The 6901-nt window shown below is 37.5% G+C and overlaps 1 protein-coding gene across 2 annotated transcripts in view; it reads left to right on the top strand.

The window, feature by feature from the left end:
• The first annotated feature begins 6289 nt into the window (after positions 1 to 6289).
• The window catches only part of LOC124179953 (multidrug resistance protein homolog 49), a 96918-nt gene continuing 96306 nt past the window's right edge, over positions 6290 to 6901 (top strand). For both annotated transcript variants that reach the window (XM_046564927.1, XM_046564848.1), the window contains exon 1: positions 6290 to 6525. The gene's annotated coding sequence lies outside the window, so the exon portion shown is untranslated. The remainder of the gene's footprint in view (positions 6526 to 6901) is intronic.

Here is a 6901-nt window from a genome sequence, read left to right as displayed (position 1 = left end):
TGTGCTGGACAACCATCGTGCTGATACCACATCCGTTGGCGATCTTGTAATGGGATACCCTCTAATAATTCCGGTAACTGGTCAGTTATCATGTCGGCATCCTTTTGTTCATTCAGATTTCCATCAATGAATAATGGACCGAAGAATGAAGGAACGTATGATCAATGCGTGTGCAAGTATTACTCCAGAAATGATATGTAAAGCCAGGGAATCCTTCATTATGCATATTGACAAGTGTATTCAGGTTGATGGACAACAATTTCAGCATTTAATAAAATGAATTACTTGGAAAAAGTATTGAATGTGCCGATACAATTCATTCTCCTTGAATTTCAACCTCCATTACTAAATCATGAATTTTAGAGCCGAAGGTTATCCGAAGGTCATGTTGCTGCACATGGTTGAACGCGTTTTGATGTCAGCTTCCTTGTAGTGAGCAAAAAAATAGATAGTCCCATTTAAAAAACCATCTCAAACACCGAAATCTCATAAGATATGACCTTCAGATGACATTCACTTCCAAAACTCATTTCCCCCCTTCAAATGCAACAACTTTTCCGAAAGACAGTTTTCGGTACAATCAGTAGTAACCAAGTTATTCGCGGTGGCAGAGTTAAATGGACCACCCTGTATATTATTATCATTAATGAAATGCCGCGTCCGATTTTTTACAGGCACCAGCTAATTTCGGGTTCAAGTATCGTATTTCAAAGGGTCATCATGATATTATCTTATTAGCAGTACGTGACACGAATTATATATTCAGTTTAGTTGACATTGATGCACCTGGACAACAAAGTTATGGAGGAGTATTTGCAAAATCGAATATGTGGAAGCTATTCGAACGTACTAATGCAAATATACCGTAAAAAAAACAAAAAAAAAAAAACTAAGCAACTCAGAATTGCCGTACGTCTTTGTTGGAGATGCGGCATTCCCATGAACTGAATATCTATTGACACCCTTTCCAGCTGTATGCAATACTTCAGCAGAAAAACGCATCCATAATTATCGACATTCTCACGATAGTGGATGAATAGAGAATGCTTTCGGCATCTGAGCTGTAAAATGGCGAATATTTAGAAGACGTATTAATTGTTACATAGAAACGGCAATTAAAATTGTAAAAAGTACAGTTTGTCTTCAAAATTGGTTATGAATGAATGATTTTACAACTGAAAAACCAATATATATATAACACCGACTTATGTGGATCGAATTTCTAAGAAAGGCACAATCTTAGGATCCTGGTGAAAAATTCACACCAATTCTGCCAATATGTTACCATTGAATCGATCGCCAAGAACAATATTTGTAACTGGTGTGGAGATAAGGTAACGTATCTGTAAGTATTTTAATAGCAAGGGGTCTTTACCGTGGCGATATTCATATATTTATACAGCGTCTGTTGTATTGGCACAATAGATTAGGATAGAATATTTATTGTTGTAGAAAGTGATTTAAAATATTTTTTAGCCTGATAAAAGCAAACAACAAATATCTAACTTTATTGAACATATTTTTTATGTGTACCTTAGTCACATCCTCGATTCCGTCTCCCTATAAGCATTAAGCTCGTCTTACTTTACGCACCTGATTTTAATGATTGATACTCTCTTTTTTATTTAATCCTTTTACAACCTTTATAATTTTATTCTAAGTTACCTATATCTAAACAATTTTTGGAAATCCCTGCGTGTATTGCATGCACGCGGCTCCTTTTTAATCATCTACCCGTTTTGGAAAATATCCATTCTAGTCTATGCTAATATTATGGTGAAATATTTTTAACGGACAATCTTAATCTAAACAGATTTAGGTTGACTTGCGTACTAAAAGAACCACAGTAGATAATACGTGGTATCTTGTCAATATTGAACCAGACCCCTGAAAATCGATTTACGGTATTTTCGAACTTGCAAAGCTGGCGCACACGTGTGGTGTGATAAAACCTTTTATCTTCCAGTAGATATCTGTTTGAGCAGCGATGTCCTAAGGATAGAATAGGTTATCTTTGTATATATGACTCAAGTATGGAATTTTTTACCTGCAACCATGGGAAAAGCCGTGGTGGGCGTAACTCACCCACTACGCTGGACCAAGAAGGCAGGGGTGGTTCAGGGCGAATAAGAAGGCCCGAAATATAATATTATGTATGAACACTTGAAACTTCCTCATTGGCCTAACTTCCTTAAAAATGAAAGGAACCAATCAGGAAGCGCCTTAGAAATCTGCACACTAAAGTACAAATCCTTAAAAAGCGTCGCACTGAGTAGAACGTGGCAGTTCTTGAAAACCCTCCAATCGAGGCAGTTCAACAAAGATTTTGAGTATACGTGGGATGTTGAGTTGTTACATAAATCCTATTTACCTAATCCACCGGTACCCTATTTGGCCTTAGTGAATTATCCTTCTTTCTTTCGAAAACCTTTCCACAAAATTCCGTTGTTGATAACATTTTTAAAATGAAGCGAATTATTCTGAGGTGCTGGTAAACAATTATTAGTAAACATTTCAATCGTTCAGCCAGAGATGATAATTCAGTTGCCACCGCAAGAACAATTGTGCGTAAATAGTGTTACAGAATTTTTAAACGCGTGCTTTTAGAAAAGATACAGACAATTTTGCAATTTATTCTTTATCCATTCCCCGCTGGACTCGCAGAGCCGCCCACACAATCCAAGACAATTTGGATCGATTAAAGATAAGTGACAACTTTTATTTCAAAAGCTCAACCAAGAGAAGAAGACTCTGCGTTCATCTCAGGTAAACAGTGTTTAGTAAATTTGTCCTTGTACGAGCGTTAATTTGTTGTGGTGAATTTTGGGTTTCCGTAAATAAATAATAGCCAAGCGTAGTTCAGTGTAAATAATAATTAACTTGTACAATTTTTCTGAATTGTTGGTTTTAAAAAATTTGTCATACTCTGAGCACAAACTGCGTTGCTTATTCTTTAAATAATTTGAATCACAATTTAACCTAATCTCCTCTGTCCAGTATTTAACATTTTAGGGGATTTTCTCAGTGTCCAGGTCATTGAAATAAAAACATAAAATTGACGTTCCGACCCTTTGGGAGGGGGGGGGGGGGGGGGGCTCCTTAGAATTATAACATTTATTTTTACAAAATTATACCTTAATATAAAAGAATTGAGAAGTTATTACATTTAGAGCCGAAAACAGAAAAGAAGAAAATAATAAAAGATATATAAGGAAAGAACAATAGACAACATGTCAGAAAATAGGAACAGCAAACTTACATTCAGTTAGACATGAAACGGCTTTAGTGCCAAGTTAAGAAAAACATCGTGAAGAATTAGACAGTCAAAATGACTGCAAGATCGTCACCTACAAGAGCAAGTTGAAACTTGATTTTGTTAAAATCCATCAACAGTGAAAACGGGAGTAATGGAACTTACCAGAATTGGTAGAAAGTAGGTTTTTATGGGGGGTGTGCGGGTACTGAAATTTTTCGGTTCGGGTCGGTTCGGGTACAACGGATTACTTTCGAGTCGGGTACTCGAAAATTTCGGATTACCCGAATCTTTCGGATTAACCGAAAATTTCGGATTACCCGAAAAACTCGTATTACTAAAATTCCCGAGTTCCTCAAAAATGTTGGGTTTGCTGAAAATTGCGGAGTTTTCGAAAATTTTGCTTGTGACTGTTTTCGCTTCTCCAACAATACCGGGATTTCTGAAGTGAACAGATATTTTCGAAAATTTCGCATTACCCGAAGTTTTTGGTTTACCTGAATTTTCGGACTACCCGAAGATTTCGGGTTTGCCAAGAAACCCGACCCGATGCAAACCTGACCCGAACCCGAGTTCGAGTACCCTAAATTTCGGGTACCCGCTCACCCCTAGTTTTTATTTATTTGGTTTTTTTGGAACAATTTTTTAGTTGAAATTAACTGAAAATTAGAGAAATCGAAGTGAAAACCGTTGTCAACCGCTGCTGGTCAAAGTGCCGGTAAGAAAGAACAGCTGTGATGAATTGAACCATGAGGAAGACGACTTGCAGGTACAACGATAATTTCTAGGGTTTCACCCATTAAATATCGAGTACATTCCACAAAATTTGAAGTCTACAGAATTATAAATGATATAATTCAAAGATCACGTTTTGTGCGCTTGGATAACTGTAATGTTAAGTCAATGCAAAAGATTTTTGGAACAACAAAAACCTTTACCCTCTCACATGGGGTTTTCGTACTCGCAATATTTCTTGTTATTTGTAAATTTTGTAAACAATAAAGCACGCGGCTTTCTACCCCTTTACGAAAACATTTTTTGACGGGGACCTGACAGCGTGCACAAGAGAGAGCAGTGTACGTGCGACCTTCGCAGATTTCACAGCTATTGAAATTTCTAGGAGGCACGAAAGACCCCGAATGAAACTTAACGTTTGTGCAAAGTCAGGTTTTTACCCAGAAATGGCTCAGAAATCAAAAGAAGAATTTCTGGTGTCTTTGGGACCCAGGCGGACAGAAAATAATTTGTTGATTCTTTTGTATAATTATTGTATAGCCGATGGTTTTCTATGATTTCCTGCAAACAAAATGAATAATTAGTCAATTTTTGAATTTGCATTACAAAATAGCCATATTTTTCTCAACGTTGAATAGCCCATTTCGAGGGTAAAAAATGAAGCATTTAATTTACGTTTCTCAACTCCGATTCTTTTTTTTTCTAAATATAATTATTCAACTTCACTGTGCCATCAACCCCGTTCAATTTCATTAATTTGTTGAAAAATGGGAATTTTTTGAAAAAAAGTGAAAAATTCCATTTTCCTTGGGCACTTTGTTAATGAAATTTTTGCTAATGAATAATTGGGTAAACTTCATTGCATCTTCGACTAGACGCCTCATAGAACATACACAAGTTGTTTCATAATTTTTGGAGCACCTAAAATAGGCAAAATAAGGGTAAGAAGCGAAAAACCTTATGTGACAGCCAACGCGTATACTGAAAACCATGTGACAGGCTGAGAATTAATGAACTGCCTTAACCATTGAACTACTGAGTCAACGAAACATGAATTAGACTAAGCTCAACTTGTTCTGATGCAATAATTTCATATTTTCAAAATAGATCGATTGAGCTGCATTCAATCAAATTTTTAGTCATTTCAATCACACATTTTCTTGATAAGAAATTCACCTCATCGTAAGGAACTCACGCCGTCTTGTCTTGAATAAATTGATAGTCAATATTATCATTCAAAGGCTTGATTCAATTCCATATTGAGCTGTCACAAATATTTCGTCCGACAAAAGCATTTGGATGAATTAACTAAGTATTGTTTTCGCCGCATTTGATTATAGCTTTCCATTGAATCAAACGAATATCACTTGACTGAAATAATCCTTTCCCTCCGTGTATGTAACTTTGTTGCAATTCATGTGCGGAATTTCGTACAAATTAAATCGAAACATTTCTCGTTAGGTACTCGATCCTTAGGTAAAACAAACAGCCGTGACAAATAACTACCGTTTTTAAAACCATTTAAACATTCTATTTTGTAAGATTTAAAATGGAAAATTTAGGGTTAGATCTCGAGCCGCGTGAAGCGCGAAACCGTGATCCGATTATAATCCGATAAATATCTGAGATGTGAGTGATTTGGTTCGCGTAGAACAGTTAATTCGCATTTTACACCTTTATATGTGTAGAATCAGCAAGGCTGTTTGGCGTAGTGGATGTCGATCGATTCACAGAGTTAATTTCGTCATAACGACGGAAATAACAGCGTCAGATATCTCAACGGTAGATAGTTACTACAAACATTGTTGAAGATGAATCTTCGTCAGTTCTTCGATTGAAGAATTCAAAAGCTGAAAGCTGTACGTGACCAGACTCCCAAGGGTAGAGGTTCGACCTTCAAACTTATCGTACGTATAATTTGTACAGTGGGCTGAGAAGTTTGAAATTTCAAATCTGGAAGCATAGGCGTGTCACCTCAGCTTTTTTTTTTCAAACCATCAAGTACCGGTCACCGACCGTGTCCCAACATACATTACAGTGAAAATCGAAGTATTTCATCTTGAACGAATGCTTTTGATGACACGAACAATGACACGAACGCGACGGCGCAGAACTGCGGTTAGAATCAAGTTTATCGGTGTAACAAGGCCTCCCTCTACCATGCAAAGTCGTAGCAAGTAAACTCACACGTAAACGTTTCGTACGTAACTGACACACCAAGACATGTACGAACCTCAGAACGGGTTGGTATACATAGCGGACTGCCACAGCGTGCACAGTCAGTGTAAAACGGCCTTCTGGCTGACGGTGTCCAGTGGCATTTTAGCAGAGTCATCGTTGAGCGTTCTCCAGCTGTGCAGTTTTGTTCGACTGCATCAGGCTCTGGAACAGTTAGCGCATGTTAAACGGAGAAAAGAAACGAGTAGTTTTTCTGAGCAAATTTTTCACTCACGAGGCCTAGTGCAAACGGGTTTGGTGGATGTAATCCTGGACTACATGTCCGACCTCAACGGTACCAAGTGGAGCTTCGGAGAAAGGTAAAAATTGGAGCATTTCAGATATTCGCATCGGTTAGTTGATGTAACGGTTGCATTATTGCACATGCAGTCGCAAATTCAAGATTGTGCAAAGATTTCTTCACCGCACCCGGCGCCACATGTATTTATAGAATGCTATGGTGCGTTTTCCTGTCGCGTCAAGTACAAGGTATATGTTCACTCACGAGTCTGGAAATCGAATTCTCGCAAATTCTATTTGACTTGCGTTTTTATGCAACGCTCGTCGCATTCCTGACCGATACTATCGGCGTTCGACTTTTTCCCCGACAATAGTTAGAGGCTTTTCTTTCCTTCGTTTTTATATTGCTTTCCGTTTGTGGTCAAAGCGTTATGGGCATTAAAAAAATTTTTTCAC

Source organism: Neodiprion fabricii, chromosome 1, assembly GCF_021155785.1.
Source record: "Neodiprion fabricii isolate iyNeoFabr1 chromosome 1, iyNeoFabr1.1, whole genome shotgun sequence".
In the NCBI taxonomy this organism is placed as follows: domain Eukaryota; kingdom Metazoa; phylum Arthropoda; class Insecta; order Hymenoptera; family Diprionidae; genus Neodiprion; species Neodiprion fabricii.
This window is presented reverse-complemented; position numbering and strand designations above follow the sequence as displayed.